General features: G+C 47.1%; 1 protein-coding gene across 2 annotated transcripts in view; it reads right to left on the bottom strand.

Moving 5' to 3' along the window:
- The window catches only part of NIM1K (NIM1 serine/threonine protein kinase), a 72,125-nt gene extending 57,914 nt beyond the window's left edge, over window positions 1-14,211 (bottom strand). The window contains exon 1 of one of the 2 annotated variants that reach the window (XM_002714012.5): window positions 13,980-14,211. The gene's annotated coding sequence lies outside the window, so the exon portion shown is untranslated. The remainder of the gene's footprint in view (window positions 1-13,979) is intronic. The other variant, XM_089312758.1, reaches the window with a different exon arrangement.
- Between the last annotated feature and the right edge of the window lie 3,206 nt (window positions 14,212-17,417).

The following is a 17,417-nucleotide window of genomic DNA, read 5'->3' as shown; positions in this document are numbered from 1 at the left end:
GAGCCCTGCAAGGGGAGCTAAGCCTGGGCCTTGGCTCTCTGGAGACCAAGACTCTGCTCTTTGGGCCAGGTACGTAGTTAGGTCATCGGACATTGCACAAGAGCTCAGAACCTGGTGTGTGTGTGTTGGCGAGGGGTGACGGTGGAGGGAGAGGTTCTTCCTTGTCATTCTTTTTTCTCTTCTACCCATCTGGCACACCATTTTCTTCACACTGACCTTCCTTCCACACTGCTTGGGAAATGCCTTCCCTCTGCCTAAATAAATAAATAAATAGCAGTGTGTTTAGCTGGACTTTAGGCACTTCATGGTCTCATCTCAGTTTTCCCCTGCAGTCTTATTTCTTTTTCTTCTTATTTATTTATTTTTTTTAAGATTTATTTATTTGAAAGACAGAGTTACAGAGAGAGGGAGACAAGAGAGAGATAGAGGTCTACCCTCCCCGAATGGCTGCAATGACAGGCGGTTGGGTTGGGCGAAGTCAGGAGCCAGGAGCTTCTTCTAGGTCTCCCACCTGGGTACAGGGGCCCAAGCACCTGGGCCATCTTCTGCTGCTTCCCCAGGCATATTAGCAGGGAGCTGGATCAGAAGTGGAGCAGCCAGTTCTCGAACCAGCGTCCATATGGGATGCAGGCATTGCAGTTGGTGGCTTTACCCGCTATGCCACAACACCAGCCCTTGCAGTCTTACTTCTTCTTCTTCTTCTTCTTCTTTTTTTTTTTTTTTTTTTTTTTTTTTTTTTTTTTTTGACAGGCAGAGTGGAGCAGAGTGGACAGTGAGAGAGAGAGACAGAGAGAAAGGTCTTCCTTTGCCGTTGGTTCACCCTCCAATGGCCGCCACGGCCAGCGCGCCACGCTGATCCGATGGCAGGAGCCAGGTACTTCTCCTGGTCTTCCAGGCGGGTGCAGGGCCCAAGCACTTGGGCCATCCTCCACTGCACTCCCAGGCCACAGCAGAAAGCTGGCCTGGAAGAAGGACAACCAGGACAGAATCCGGCGCCCCGACTGGGACTAGAACCTGGTGTGCTGGCGCCGCAAGGCGGAGGATTAGCCTAGTGAGCCACGGCGCCAGCCCCTCAACACTTCCCTAAGTCAAATTAATCTGAGGCTCTGAACAGATTGGCAGATTCATGGTTCCCTTGACAACCGAAGGAATACAGCAGAGGGGCTTACAGGATGATTTAGTCCATTTTGTATTGAAGTAATCGATGCAGAGGTAAAGCTATTTACTAGCTAGTGGCAGGGATAAGACAAGAATCACATTTCCTCATTTGCCTCTTCTCACCCCATCAGTCCACCAACCACCCCAACAGAATGAACGCATCTAAAACAATCTGGGGAGATCAAAAAGCCAAGCTGAAGTTAAAATAAAAAAGCAGCTATAAAGATTTGGAGGACGCAGACATTCTCACTCCATCACAGAGGACTTCATTACTAATTATTTCAAGGCCACACTTTACTGTGTGCTCTTCATGGATAATTTAGGAAAATATTTTTCTTCTCACATGTAGAATTTTTGTGATTTTTTTTAAAAAAAGATTTGTTCATTTATTTGATTGGCAGAGTTACAGACAGAGAGGGAGAGGCAGAAAGAGACCTTCCACCTGCTGGTTCACTGCCCAGATGGTTGCCACGGCTAGAGCTGGGCCAGTCTGCTACCAGGATCTAGGAGCTCCTTCCGGATCTCCCACTCAGGTGGCAGGGCCCAGTCACTTGAGGTGTCTTCCCTTGCTTTTCTTTTAGCCGGAGCCAGATCGGAAGCGGAGCAGCTGGGTCTCAAACCAACACCCATTGCAGGTGGTGATTTTACCCACTATGCTGCAGCACCTGGTCTCAAGTCTTAAAAAAATGTGTATTTATTCACTTTTATTTATTTGAAAGATAGAGCAACAGAGAGAGACAGAGACAGAGATCTTACATCTGCTGGTTCACTCCCCGAATACCCACAACAGCTGGGACTGGACCAGGCCAAATCCAGGAGCCAGAAACTGTATCTCGGTGTCTCACATGGGTGGCAGGGATTCAACGACTTGAACCATCATCTGCTGCCTCTCTGGCTGCACATTAGCTAAAAGCTGGATCAGAAAGCAGCGGTCAGATTTGATCCTAAACACTCCAATATGGAGTACGGACATCCCAAGTAGCAGCTTAACCAATGTGCAACAGCACCTGCCCCTGTGATAAGTTTTGTGTACATTTCCAGCTGTCAAATGTGCTCAGTCCACTTATTTCTCATCCTTTTGGTGTTACAGCTCTCCCTGTACTTTGTGTCCATCCAGACCAGCTCATCCCAACCCATGTGTCAGTTCACATACACTTCTCTCCTTTGGACACTTTGCACACCTCCTGCCTGCACCACGCTGGCTTTCACCACACAGGAACGTGGCTTGTCATTTATCTTATAATTGGGTTCTGTATGTCTTTCTTTTTTTATTTAAGATTTATTTATGTGTTTGAAAGTCAGAGTTACACAGAGAGAAAAGGAGAGGCAGAGAGAGAGGTCTTCCATCTGCTTGTTCAATCCCCAGCTGGCTGCACCGGCTGGAGCTGGGCTGATCCGAAGCCAGGAGCCAGGAGCTTCTTCCGGGTCTCCCATGTGGGTGCAGGGGCCCAAGGACTTGGGCACTGCAGGTGGCTTTACCCACTACGCCACAGCACCGGCCCCTGTATGTCTTATTAATAACCACTATTTAATGAGAGCCAGCAATAAACAGCAAGGGCTCAATTCCACACTATTCAAGCCAAGACACTTTTAAGGGTAGAATGGTGTGCTGTGAGTAATCACTCCGGGACAACAGGTGTAAACCAGGGCTGCCCTGATAACAGGGACCCACGGGTGCCCCATCAGTAAGTAATAGGGTGGCTGGCATTGTGTAGATCAGCTCACTCGACATCTTCACTAACTCCCTTCTCTTTTCCTCGTCTTCTTCAGTTATAAAAGAAAAGGCAACTCCCTGTTCTCCCTCCCAGTTGGGATGGCCATGAGACACACTGGCCAGGGGGGCCTGGGGAGGGTTTCTGATTCCACATGCCCTTCTGTTAAAGGGGACAGCTGTGGCTAGCGCCGTCCTTTCCCTCTCTTCCTGTGTGAAGCCGGCTGGAGAGGCAGCAGCCAACTAAAGCCCATGAAGAGGTAAGTACGAGGACAGAGGAAAGGTAGCAGAACAGAAAGATGCACAAATTGTGTCTCTGACGGCAGCTAAAGCAAAACTATCACCTATCCTTCTTCTGCAAGGAAAATTAACTTTTAACTAAAGCAGAAAATTATTTTGTTACTCTCAGCCAAAAGCAATCCTAAATTAGATTAGCTATTACTGTTTTATTCCAGTTAGTTTACAGTAATTTTCTTTGTTAAAACAAGTCTTTTTTTCAAAAAAGAATTATTTATTTATTTGAAAGACAGAGCCAGAGATAGAGGGAGAGACAGATATTCCATCAATCAAGCATTTAAAAAAATATATTTATTTGAAAGGCAGACAGAGAGGAGAGAGAGAGAGAGAGAGAGAGAGAGAGAGTGAGAGAGAGAGTCTTCCATTCACTGGCTCACTCCCCAAATGCCTCCCACAGCCAGGGCTGGGCTAGGCTGAAACCAGGGGCCCAGAATTCCATCTGCATCTCTGTGGGAGGCCAAGTCTTTGGGAAATCATTTGTCGCCTTCTTGGATGCTTTAGCCAGGAGCTGGGAGGGAAGTAGAATAACCGGGACTCAAACTGGCACTCACTATGAGATGCAGGCTTAACCTACTGCACCATACCACCTGCCACCTTTTCTGCATTTGCCTCTTATACTCTGTTCCAACGAACAATGTTCACCAGTTAATCCAGCAAGGAATTAGAAGGTTTGAGTCACCAATTTACAACTCTCACTGAACATTCTAGCAGTGAGACACACTGGTGAGGCCAAGGGTACTGACTTAGCTCTGCAATATTACAACTTAAAAAAAAAAGGCAACAAAACATGATATGTCCATGTTTTGTTTTGTTTGTTTGTTTGTTTATTTGTTTTTGGTTCTTTTTTTAAATAGATGTTAACCAGCTTGGACATTTCAGAACATTAGCAAATTTTGACTTGTCTTGGCAGATAGTGGTTTCAGAGTTGTTCGCACATGGGCGTGATAGGCTGTATGTAGACAGTGCCTCAAGGGAGTCTGAGCCCAGGCCAGGCAGAAATGTTTCTCTTCACCTCCGACTCTCTCAGCCCAAAGCTGGCCACTGGCCCACACTCCTCCTAAGAGCTTCTCAGTCTCCCAGGAAGCTGCTTACTTCTGCAACATGTGCAGCGTGGCCGAACATGAGCCCACTGCCACGAATTTGTCCCATGCTCCGTGCTGTGCCTTCGAGTGGCACACATCTTCACTAGGGCTGTTCGAGGCTTAATTTTAAAACCCTGAACATGCTGCTAAGTGGCTATTTCTGGCCACATATGTCCTGTGTGAGTGAAGCAGGGTGGTGACTGTCATGCACTGTGGGAGACTAAAACTGGGTCAGCTCTCGCCAGAGGAGCCTGGGCAGACCAAAGCAGCCGGAGCTCCCCGGAGGGGCTTGCGCCCAGGAGCCTTCTCACTGGCGTCCCAGCCCCCCAGTCTCTGAGGTTCCAAGGAAAAGCCTCTTCCCTGTGGGTGGGGCGATTCCCATCCCAGGCCTGGTGGACCCACTGAGTCATGTCCCACTTCTTCCATTCTCTCTCATTCTTGCTCACACCTGCCTGCACTCTTCCATCATCTTTCCACACGAGTATTCCCTCATTCTGTTGTGGCCTTTTGGGCACCATTCCAGATGCTTTTAATGTAAAGAGAAAGCTAGGACCTGTCTTGCTCTAGGGAGGAGCTTTTCCCATACATGATGGGAGGACCTCTCTCTACATCCATCCCACGCCCAGGGGGAATGGAAGAACTGGCTTCCCAGCCAAGGGGTACATATGCCGAACCTGGTTTGTGAGTTCTCAGTTGGGATTAATCCAGAAAACAAATACACCCTACAGAAGAACACTGACTGTTCAATATCATGAAAGATAAACCTGAAAATACAGAGCTACGTGGGAAAAGCAATAATAAGGCAGTAAGTACATTATTCCAAAATTTTCACTTTGTTTTTACTAAACAAATAATGTTTCGCAATGTTAACCATGTAACCTCTTTGACTAGGATTATAAAGGAGATTAGATGACCATTTCTTTCATTTTATTATTAGTTTCTCCATTTTTGACGATAATATGAGGAAGAATGACATTTATTGGATTTTAAGAGCTCTACAGAAATAAAAATTAAATTCTTACAACATTCTCTAAGGTAGATTCTATTATTATGCCCAAGAAAGTTGAGGCACAAAGAAGTCAAATCACCTGCCAAGATCACACATAGTGGTTGTGCCACACAGCCAGGGCTTGACCTAGTGTTATGCTCCATAAATGCATGCAGACATTTAAATCCCACAGTCTTAATGCTAATGGTTGGTGCACTAAGAAGCAGACTGGATCTAACTATGGGAGCGGGAGGTGAGCCCACTAGGAGAGCTTTAGGTTGTTTGGGGCTTGCTGCCCCAAGGTGGTTGCTGCAAGAGTGCTGGTTATTTAGGCCAAGTTCTATCTATCTTCTCTCTGCTTCCCGGGCACCTGCTCTGCCATTGCTAGCCCCCAGCAACACCACTGTAATGGGTCTGCCTGATCCTGAACTGCGAACCCCCAAAGTCTAAGCCAGAATAAATCTTTTCTCTCCCAAAAAGCTCCTCTCACGTATTTTAAAGCAATGAGAAGTTGACAAAAAAAAACTAAAAATCTGGTTCCATAATTAAGGTTTGACCACTGCTGCTTGCTGCCTCTGTAATGTCTTTTTTTTTTTTTTTTTTTTTAGATTTATTTGAAAGGCAGAGTTACAGAGAGGCAGAGGCAGAGAGAGAGAGGGTCTTCCACCCTCTGGTTCACTCCCAAGATTGCCGTAATGGCTGGAGCTGCGTGGACCCAAAGCCAGGAGTCAGGAGGTTCTTCTGGGTCTCCCACATGGGTGTGGGGGCCCAAGGATTTGGGCCATCTTCTACTGCTTTCCTGGGCCTTTGCAGAGAGCTGGATCAGAAATCGAGCAGCCAGGTCTCAAACCAGCACCTATATAGGTTGCTGGCACTGCAGGTGGCAACCTTACCCAGCACACCACAGCGCTGGCCCCTGGAATATGTTTTGTATTATGTATAATATACATATAATGTTTGATAATAAAGACATTCTTTTTAAAAATATTTATTGATTTACTTGAAAGACAGAGTTACAGAGATAGAGGGAGAGACAGAGAGAGAAATCTTCCATCTACTGGTTCACTCCCTAAGTGGCAGCAATAGCCAGGGCTGAGCCAGGCCAAAGCCTGGAGCCAGAATCTTCTTCCAGATCTCCCATGTAGGTGCAGGGGCCCAAGCACTTGGGCCATCCTCCACTGCTTTCCCAGGCACATTAGCAGGGAGCTGGATCAGAAGGGAAGCAGCCAGGATATGAACTGGCTCCCATATGGGATACTGGCATCGCAGGTGGCAGCTTAACCCACTACACAACAATGCTAGCACCTAAAGACATTCTTATAATAAATAAAAAAGGATTTTTAAAAAGAGAAGAAATGTGACACATGGTAGTCAAAGAGAGAGGGGAGAGGAGAAAGATAAAAGCTTCGAAACGAGTGAGGATGGTGTTCCTTTGAGAAGCAGTGTGACCTGTACTTGACGTCTTTGGATTTCTTATCTTAACTATAGAACAGGGGGTGAGCAAACTTCTATTCCAGAGAAAGATTTACTCTACAGAACACCAATTGCTGGCATGAAAAATGTGTCATCATTTTAGGTTTGACTATCAGATTATAGATTCATCTAAAGCAAATTCGTTGTCTTTGCATTTTATATGTTAAAGCTAACATGCACCATAAAGCAAATGCACTAAGTATTAAAACTCTTAGGAAGGCCAAAGGTATGATTCCTATATGAATGAGAAAAAAAATGTGGTGAGAAAAATCAAAATTCCATTCTCTCTCATTCTTGCTCACACCTGCCTGCACTCTTCCATCATCTTTCCACACGAGTTTTCCCTCATTCTGTTGTGGCCCACGCCTTTTGGGCACCATTCCAGATGCTTTTAATGTAAAGAGAAAGCTAGGACCTGTCTTGCTCTAGGGAGGAGCTTTTCCCATACATGATGGGAGGACCTCTCTTTACATCCATCCCATGCCCAGGGGGAATGGAAGAAGAACTGGCTTCCCAGCCAAGAGGTACATATGCCGAACCTGGAAAATGGCCTGGTAGCTGGCATGATTTCAAAGGGCATTAACTGAGACATTCAAACTTCAAAGTATTCAACTGATGCAATCAACAGCAATCAATACGTAGAGGGGCTGGCGCTCTGGTCTAGCGGGTAAAGCCACCACCTGCAGTGTCGCCATCTCATATGGACACTGGTTTGAGCCCTGGCTGCTCTGCTTCTCATCCAGCTCTCTGCTATAGCCTGGGAAAGCAGTAGAAGATGGTCCAAGTCCTTGGACACCTCCACCCATGTGGGAGACCCAGAAGAAGCTCCTGGCTCCTGGCTTCGGATTGGTGCAGCTCCAGGCATTACAGCTATCTGGGGAGTGAACCAGCGGATGGAAGACCTCTCTCTCTCTCTCTCTGCCTCTGCCTCTCTTTCAAATAAATAAATAAATCCTTAAAACAAAAAATACATGACATGGAAAAGTGACTTTCTAAATATGCCCATTCATAATTCTCCAGAAGTAAAGGACATGAGTTTTCAGGTTGAAGGGCCCACTAGGTAGATGAACATAATCTGTACAAAGTGAATCCCTACTTCAGTGAACTTTCATAAAACAATGAGAAATGCTTACATGTTTTAGAGACAAAAAATAGATTTTATACAAAGAGTAAAGAATCAGAATGGGATTGAACTTTTCAGTAACACTGGAAGCTAGAAAACAATGAATCAATGTCTTCAAAAGTTTATAGGAATTAATTTCCAACCTAGATTCTACACCCAGGCAAAGTATCAATTAAGTGGGAGAGTGTGACTACAATAAGGACATTTTTAGGTACACAAGGTCTCAAAATTTACTTTCCATACCCTTTTTAAAGACTTTTTATTTATTTTCATTTTATTTGAAAGGCAGAGAGACAGAGAGACTGGCAGAGATCTTCCATCTGCTGGTTCACACTCCAGATTCCTGCAGCAAGGAGCCTGGAACTCAGTCTGGGTCTCCCACATGGACAGCAGGGACCCGGGTACTTGAGCCTTCATCTGATGCCGGGGAAGGTGGCTGCCAGCAGAAAGATGTTTCAGAATTGGAGGATGCAGCATCTCAACTGCTGCCCAGCACCTGCCTGCCATCATGCTTTCTTAAGCTATCAGGGGCCGGTGCAGCAGGTTGAAGCCGCCGCCTGCAGTGCTGGCATCCCATGTGGGCACTGGTTCAAGTCCCGGCTGCTTCACTTCCAATCCAGCTCTCTGCCATGGCCTGGGAAAGCAGTAGGAGATGGCCCAAGTGCTTGGGTCACTGCACCCATGTGGGAGACCTGGAAGAAGTTCCTGGCTCCTGGTTTCAGATCAGCTCAGGTCTGGCCGTTGCAGCCATTTGGGGGAGTGAACCAGTGGATGAAAGACCTCTCTCTCTCTCTCTCTCTCTCTCTCTCTGTAACTCTGTCTTTCAAATAAATAAAATAAATCTTAAAAAAAAAATAGACGCTATCAGAGGGGCCAGTGTTGTGGCATAGAGGCATAGTGGGTAAAGCCAGTCCCAGACTGGCTGCTCCACTTCCGATCCAGCTTCCTGCTGCCTGGGAAAGCAGCAGTGGATGGCCCAAGTTCTTTATGCCCTACACAAGTTCTTGATCTCCCTACATGTGGGAGACCAAGAAGTTGTTTTTGGCTCCTGGCTTCAATTTGGCCCAGCCTTGGCCATTGCGACCATCTGAAGAGTGAACCAGCTGATGAAAGATCTCTCTCTCTCTCTCTCTCTCTCTCTCTGTAACTCTGCCTTTCAAATAAATAAAAATAAATCTTTTTTTTTTTAAAGAAACTGTCAGTGCAAGTGCAGGTACTGTATAAAATGAAGGAGTGAACAACAACAAACAGGAAATCATAATAGGAAATTCTCACAGAAGGAAAATCTCAGAATGTCAGCGTGCATCAGGGGTAGAAACTGATTCTGACTGAAGGATGGAGGACTCCACTGTGGAGTGCTGGGGAGGGGTTTGGAAGGCACTAATGATTGTCCAGTAGGGTCCATTGTGAGGAGAACACCAAGGACAGGTGTTTCACAGAGCCACTGGAATATTTAGGAAAGGTATAGCAATAGGTTCCAAAAAATTGAGGAAATGAAAAAAAGTAATTATTTTTCTCTCAAGAAATTGTACAAAGAAAGACAAAGATGAAATAAAGCACAGTTTACAACTTGGATCTGCAGTGAACAATAACTTTCATAACAATGTAAACTCAGCATTGATTTAATTATAGTTATGATGTGATTTATGAGAGCCACTGAGGGACTGAGAATTTTCCACTGTGGTCTGTGCAAGGCCCTGTCCCCCGCAGCTATTCCTCCTCCGTGTGTAGTGCACAACTCTTCCTCCCCAACTGCTCTGTGTAAGTGCTGTACAAAGTCTGACTTAGTCAAACAACAGCTGCGCACCAGCAAGAACAGTTCCTCTCTACCGGGAACCATCCATGAGCTGAACTTGGCTGCTCTGTCTACAGTTCCGTCTGAAACATCTCATCCTCTGGCTTGGCATTGACAACGAAGGAGTTTTTGCTACTAGTTCACTGGCTGATTCCCTTTCACAGACTGTATTGCAGAAATGGAGAAAAATGGAAGGGTAGAGTAAGAGAGTTATATATTCACATATAATGTCAGTAGATTCTGTCTCAAGTGGAAAAATCAAGAATCAGCAAACAAGTATTTGGAAGTAGGGGAGTAATTGGTGAGACAGTTAGAGCTGAAGGTGGTTGTATCTGGGGAGTGGGACTTCTGTTTTTGTTATAATCAATTGATCTTCTCTAATTAAAAACATAGATGAATGTATTATTTTGACCACAATTTAGACAAAATTTTAAAGTAAAAAGGTAAGTTCCAATTATACAATCTGGTGTGTCTACAAATCACCTCAACTAAATGATCCCAACAAACAAAACTGTTGAAAACTTTGCAGGGTTTTAAGTACCGGGACGAGAGGTTTGCTGGGCGGCCAGGGCAGCAGATGTGGAGGTGGAAAGTGGCTTCAGCCCACACCACCGGGGCGGGGAGCAGGCAGCTACAGTAGATCTGTCACCCAGCCAAAATTGTGGGCCTGCTTCCTGGTGAAGTACAAGAAATGCACCTGAAGGAGTTGTCACAGGAAGTAATTTATTTGTGACAAATTTGGAGTCCGTGGGGAATAATTGCCAAAGCCATGACTCCCACGGGCAGGGGAAGTGTGTGGGGAAATAAATATGAAAGAGGGGAAGTTGTTTCCATTGCATGTCGGGGTGGGTATAAGTTCACACAGACACAGTTCAGAAACATGTTCTAACATAGGTCGCATGTTATGGTACTAAGACCTAAGCTCCTTCTAGGGTGGAGATTTTAGTATTAAAATGAAGCCAAGGGGGGCCTGTGCTGTGGCACAGCAGGTAAAGCCGCCGCCTGCAGTGCCAGCATCCCATATGGGCGCCTGTTCGAATCCTGGCTGCTCCACTTCCGATCCAGCTCTCTGCTATGGCCTGGGAAAGCAGCAGAAGATGGTCCAAGTCCTTGGGCCCCCGCACCCGTGTGGGAAACTCGGAAGAAGCTCCTGGCTCCTGGCTTTGGAGCGGCATAGCTCTGGCTGTTGCAGCCATCTGGGAAGTGAACCAGTGGATGAAAGACCTCTCTCTCTCTCTCTGCCTCTGCCTCTCTGTAACTCTGCCTTTCAAATAAATAAATAAATACATCGAATAAATAAGTAAATAAATAAAAATAAAATGAAGCGAAGAGTAGTAACTTAGGAGAACATCAGTACTTTTAGGGTCTTGAAATAGAAATGAGTCACGATAGATTTTTGAGTCCCTGGAGCATGAACCAGGGACACTTCCATCTGTAGCTCAGGCCTTCCAAGGGTTCCCTGAGGAAGTCAGAGGTTTCTGCTCCATAGAGACCCTAGTGCTCACTGGAAAATCCTTGTAAGAGGAAAAGTGAAGTTCTTTTCAGTTTCCTCTTCTGCAACTGGTCTTCCGGGCAATTCTCTTTGCAGTCCATGTTTTCTCTCTTACTCCCTTTCCCTTAATCAGTCGAGATTCTTTTTCTTCGGGTTTGATTTTTCTGTATGATCTTAAATTCTTCCTGCCATCCTCTCCCTGTCTCTCGTCTCTGGCTCTCTCTAAGGCTTGGCTGATCCTTCTATTTATAGACCTGCCGAGTGATTTAGAGTTTTGTCCCTTGCTTTGCTGGGTGATGAGCTGCGATCACTCACCCTAGGCACACACCTTGCCCACCGAAGTGGCCATTATTCCTCAGTGTGCTGTGTAATGGCTGAGATAAGCCTGAAACTTTTGAGAGTAAGCCCTCTAAGACTATGTGATGTGCTGAATTCAAGTTGTGCTTTTGAACTACTTCAGAAGTAATCAGCACATTGTCTTCTAAAATTTCTAACTTCAACTGAAGAACTTTTTCTAGAGGATGACAGTAAGAAATGACAGGATATAGCACAGAACCAATTTTATAAGCAACCTATTTATTAACAACTAAAATAAAATCAGCCCATCAAGTAAGGCTCTTTAATAATCCCTGGAGAAGCACAGTGACCAGATTTAAAGAATAAAGTTGGATTTAAAATTGCATTTCAATTTTTAAGTTTCTGAAAATGGAAACACTAATCTGAGAAAATGCTAAATTGTCAAGACAAAAATCTTTGCTTTTCTTCTCTTAAAAATGTAAAATCTGGGGGCTTTCAGATTTTAAAACCACAGCTATCAACATGTAAAACTCATTTACAGGATTCAAAACTGAGGAATTATGGAGGCATAAAAAATCATGGTGCTGTAAAGACATCAACTCTTGCTATTGAAAATATTTGAAATGGTACCACTGCTTGCTGCAAGTTGAGCTTTCTTAATGAAAAACCTGGGGCCAACCAAGAACAGAAAGGGCCCTATGGTCTATGTGTAGTTACTACTGGGGCATTTCGATTTTCATATAATCCTGCCTTTATTTTAAATGCAGTTTAATTATCAACACACACACACACACACACACACAACACACCTCAAACCAAATATCCACCCTGCATTTTTTTCTCACACAGAAGGAGGCCTCTTGGAAGATTTTTCCAGGCTGACCACTTAACAGTGGTCAAGCCCAAAATAAACCCATGATGGCTTTACCAGACAAATTCAGCAGCACACCAAACTCCAGGCCACGGAGGGCTGGGCTCAGCTTTTCCTTCAACGATCTCTCCCAAGACCCCCACCCACACTTCCCCATCTACTAATTAGAAAGTGAGCTAGGATTCCAAACGTAAATGCTAAATGGAGAGGGAGCTCTGGTCCAAGGCCAGGACTCCTTGAACGTCCACCACAGCACAGTCAGCTCTGGAAAGAAAGCTGGGGTTAGTGTTTACTCTCGTCTGTCTGAGAGGGAACTGTTTTCCACAGATGGAAAACTCTGAAAAGATAAAATTTAAAAACAACAACCAGCCTTGGGACTTCAAAAGAGTCCTTTAGGGGGAAAGGAACAAGCATCTTTTTATAAGCTCGGTGATTGCCATGGTGACACGAGGGGACACGAGGAGTGCCCTCCAGAACAGCTCCTGGCTCCAGGCAGGCAGCCTCTCAACAGCACAGGGCGACTTCTTCAGTTACCATGGCAACTGAAATTAGGAGCGTTTTGCAACACTCACAGAGACCATCTCTTGAAGCGCTTCTGTGAATCACATCGAATACTGATGATGCAAGCTTGTGTGATACATATTTCTCGAACTTTTTTTAAAAAAAAAATTGCCATAAACAAAACTTGTTTTAAACTTCCACTTGGAATAGATATTTTGTTCGTGGTTTTGTTTGTTTCCCTTTCGGATTCCCGTGGCCTCCAGGGCAAATGCAATTTGTTTAATTTCCAAAGTTGTCTGAATTACACGGCCGAGAGCTCAGCATGTGATTCACTCGCTCTGATTCTGAAGCGGGAGGGGGAGCGGGGTGGGGGAGGGCGGTCCTAACATAGAGCCCTCTTGTCTGCTGAACTCAGGAGTAACCAACAGGGGAGCCAAGGGGCGAAGTGCCGATGGCTGCGTCTTCTCCGTCCTCCGCAGAGTCAGGAGCGCCTTCTTCTAGTGCCTGGGCCTCGCCGTCTGCTCGGGTGTACCAGGCCCCGGGGAGCCCATCAGCACCGGCATTTCGGAGTCCCAGTTGCGGTCCTTTCCCGGTGGGGTCGAGTCCTCGGGCTCTTCGTATCCCTAGAGGGACCTCTGGGAGGAAGAGACGAGGCTCTTCCTCACTTCGCAGGGACTCCCCACGGCAGCCCCCGGCCCCGGCGAGCGTCCAGCTGCGGGGTGTGCCGGGCGGTGTCGTTTCCCTGGCCGCAGCGGCGAGACGCCCGCTCCCTTACCGGTGCAGCCGCGGCCAGCGCCGGTGAGGAGGTCGCCCAGGTCTCAGCCCTTGTCTCAAACCTGCAGACCGTGCCGGTGCCTCGGTCCAGCGCTAAGCCGCTCTCCCGGGCTCACGGGTGGGCGCGCACACACAGGGCACACGGGGACACGGGGCACACACGCGCCCATGGACACGGGCGCCGCACATGCCCTGGGCACCCACGCGCGAGCGCGCCCTCGCCCCGGCCCTGCGGGCAAATCAAGGCGCCCTTCATCTGCTCCTGACCCCACCACGCCGCAGTCTGGGTCTCCTCTTCCCCCTCCCTCGGGCTGCGGGATGGAGACGCCCTCCTCCCGGCCGCTCAGGTCCGCAGCTTGGCCCAGGAAGGGCGGGCGGGTGGCGGTGCTGGCTGCCGCCCCACGACCCCGCGCTTACCTTGGTGGCGCCGCTGGCTCGCAGGCTGCGCCGCGCGGTGCCCGGCCAGGCGCTCCCGGCGGCAGGCGCGGGCGGTGCGTGGTGGTCCCGGTGCGCGGGGTGTCTCCGGCGCCGGAGCTGTCAGGGGCGGTCAATGCGACCGCCCGCGGCCCGGCAACCCCCGCCCGCCGGCCTCTGCCTGGTGTCGGCGGAGGGGACCCAGGCGCCCCGCAGCGTTTCCCGAAGGACCAATCGGGAGCTTGGGGCTGGCCCGGGGGAGGGGAAAGAGGGAGGCGAGGGGACGCGGGCCGGGACCGCGGAGCCGGTTTCTATGGCAGCCGGGCGGGAGGGGCGCGCGGCGCGGGGACACCCACTGCAGACGCGCGGGAGGGGGTCCCGGCCTGCAGCGGAGAGGGTCCCCCCTAGGCGACCCGGCTCCCAGCCACTTAGCAGCTGCAAGCCCTTGAGCGGGGGTTTCTGTGTCCTCGCAACAGAACGGAGGGCTCCGGCAACACACAGTGACAGCTCGTCTGGGCGAGTCCCGCAGGGTTTAGGCTCTGCAGAACGAAGCGCTAGTGTCACCCCTAGCGGGGTTCCGAGCATCCATCAGGCCTGGCTCCGCTGGTGCCGCTTAGACAGTGGCCCCGTTCCGCTGCCCACCCCTGGGTATGATCCATCCTCTCTGGCTGATGATAGATGCCAGATAGTATTCTTCCAGTTTACAAACAAGGAAGCCAAGTCAGTGGGTTGAGTGCAGAGCAGGGAACGTGATTCACGGAATACTAAAGCATGGGGTTGTTTGCTGGAGGGTAAGCCCTTCGTTTTACAGAGGAGGAAACTGAGTTCAGAGAGGTCTGATCACGTAGCAGGTGTCCCACAGCCGGGACTGAGCGCCCTAAGGCTTGGTTCTGCGTCCGATCTTTACACCTGCTTATGTTCCGCATCCTGTATTCACAATTGCCCAGGCAAAAGTGCTCAGAAGAAAAACAGCTTGTCTGAAATCCTTTTATGGTAGAAATTAGGGAACTCAGATTCCTTTCTAATGTTGTTTGTCGGGCACTGTAATGAATACTTTCGAGAAGAGTAACTAGTCAAATCCTCACAAATCATCTAGGAGTTAGGAATTATTATCCTCGGATTGGCAGATGAGGCTGAAGTCCTACGGCTGTAGAATGCTGGTGCTGGACTCAAACCCAGCCGCTCTGCCTAGTCTATGCGCTTTCTTTCTACTCTGCTGTCTCCTGGTGTGATGACTATAGGGGTCAGGAAGACAAAGGGCAAGAAGTAAAACCTTGGACAGCTCCATGCTCTGTCCATTGACATGGGCAAGAAACTAGAACCTGGAACTATATTGCCTCCTTGGTTTTTGAGAGCAGTCACCTGTTTGTGGAGGATAGGGTTTATCTTTAAAGGCGGGGGGATGGGGGGAGGCTCTCAGAAAGGCAAGGAAATTCTTTAAAAAAAAAAAGTACTCATACTACCAGTGTATTTTCTTTCTAAAATAATAAAACTGTAGGGTAAAACTTTATATATCTTTAAAAGATATAAGCCTGCTCAGATTCTGTAACATGATAATATATAGGTTAAAATTGCATAGGGAAATTGCCTAGAAACCAAGACTCAAACTGTCAACCTGACACAGGCTCTCCGCCCTCACATTATGCCCCCAGAGCCTGATGCTAGAAATCTACTTGCTTTAGTGAATATTAGAAATGCTTTTCATTACCTGTTTAATTTAAATCACCTGTGATTTAAATTAACCTTCCAATACTTTAATACAATGAGCAAATGTCAGAAAAATGCTTTAATGTCAAGGAAATATTTTCCTGAAGAATTTATGAAGTTGTAAAACCTATAGAGGGTAGGTTTCAAGGTTATTAGAAAGCTTATAAAAATTTAACTTTAGGAGTGAGCCCTTCGCATAGTGGTTAAGATGCTGCTTGGACACCCTCGTTATGAGCGTCTAGGGCTGGGTCTCACGCTGCTCCCTGAGAGGGAGTGAGTGGTGGCTCCAGTACTTGGGTCCTTACCACTAACACGGGGGAAAAAGACTGAGCCTGGGCTCCTGGCTGTCGGGGACACTTAGGGTGCTAAACCAGTGGATGGAAGCCATCTTCTCAAAGTAAACGTTTAAAAAATGTTTTTCAAAACCCTGCTCCCTGTGTTGCCAGTAAGTCAAATGCCTTCCCAAACACGTTTCTAAAGCAGGAGGTATGCGATCTATGCTTTAACATTGACAGTGGCTACAAATGCAGGTTTTTGAGTCATAAAATTGCACTTTTGACTTCTGGTTCTGTTAGTTACTAGCTGAATGATGCGTTGCTTTCGAGTATCTTCTAGCCTGATCTTAATCTAGGTATTGTTATGACAATCAGCAGTATGAAGTATGTGGTAGAGTAAAATACAGTAAATGTGAACCTGATTCATTCAAGGCAGGGGGCCCCTAGATAGCTTCAAGTTGAGGGAGGGCCACCAGAGGACCCAATCGTGAGTGGACAACTGGAGAGACCTGGAGAGAGGCTGAAGGTTCATCCCCAGACACCGATGACTTCATCAGCCTAGATTATGAAAATTCACTAAGGATGTTTCTAAGTTGGTGAACACAACCTGCTGAGTGGCACGCCAGGGGAGAGGAAGGTGTGGAAATGTTTTCTTCCTCTGCAACCCTCACTTTACCCAATACAGCCCTTCCATTTGGCTGTATCTGAGCTGTATCCCCTACAGTAAAACTAAGGATAGTGCATTCCTGAGTTCTGGGAGTTGTTCTAGCAATGACACTTGGGGATAGAAGGACTTAAGAACCATGACTTTCTAGTTGGCTTTCCAAGTGTGGGTAAGCTTAACAAACCCCGTTTGCGGCTGGTGTCTGAAGTGGGGGCAATTTCGCAGAGCTGAGCCCTTGGTGTGTGTGTCTGTTGTGCATCTGGGCAGTGTCAGAACTGAATTGCTGGACACTCAACTGGTGTCACAAAGTCAGTGTTGGAACAATGGAACACAATCTCTAGTGCACTTAGGATTTCTGTTTGTAAGGATCGATGGTGCATATTCCACTGCTCAATTATTAAGGTAAACATAGCTTAAAACCTCAAGAGGAATGTTAGTAGAGAACAATTAGTAGCCAATATCCAGAAAATACACATCAGTTTTGAATAACTGTTTTGTTATATTTAAAGTGTTTTGCCAACTACAAAGTGTTAACAAAAATTTACCACCAATGAGTAGTTTTCCTCCCTTTTGTAATCAAATTTACTGGTATTCTGAGTGTACTGATAGCTTTTATACTTTTTGAAAGGAAAATGAACTATACCTGCCCCTTCAATCTGTCTTGAAAGGCCTTGATAAATATGAAAACTATAATGAGTTTTAATGCTTTGATGTGCCTCTGTCTCTGATCTCTACCTTGTGGTCAAAGGTCTTCTACCATTATGTTTGAAAGGTTTAAAGGCAGCCGGCGCCGTG

The sequence above is a fragment of the Oryctolagus cuniculus genome, chromosome 14 (genome assembly GCF_051225735.1).
Source record: "Oryctolagus cuniculus isolate XC-2025 breed Fujian yellow rabbit chromosome 14, ASM5122573v1, whole genome shotgun sequence".
Classification (NCBI taxonomy): Eukaryota; Metazoa; Chordata; class Mammalia; order Lagomorpha; family Leporidae; genus Oryctolagus; species Oryctolagus cuniculus.
Note: the sequence above shows the minus strand (reverse complement) of the source record. Positions and strands in the feature narration are given on the sequence as shown.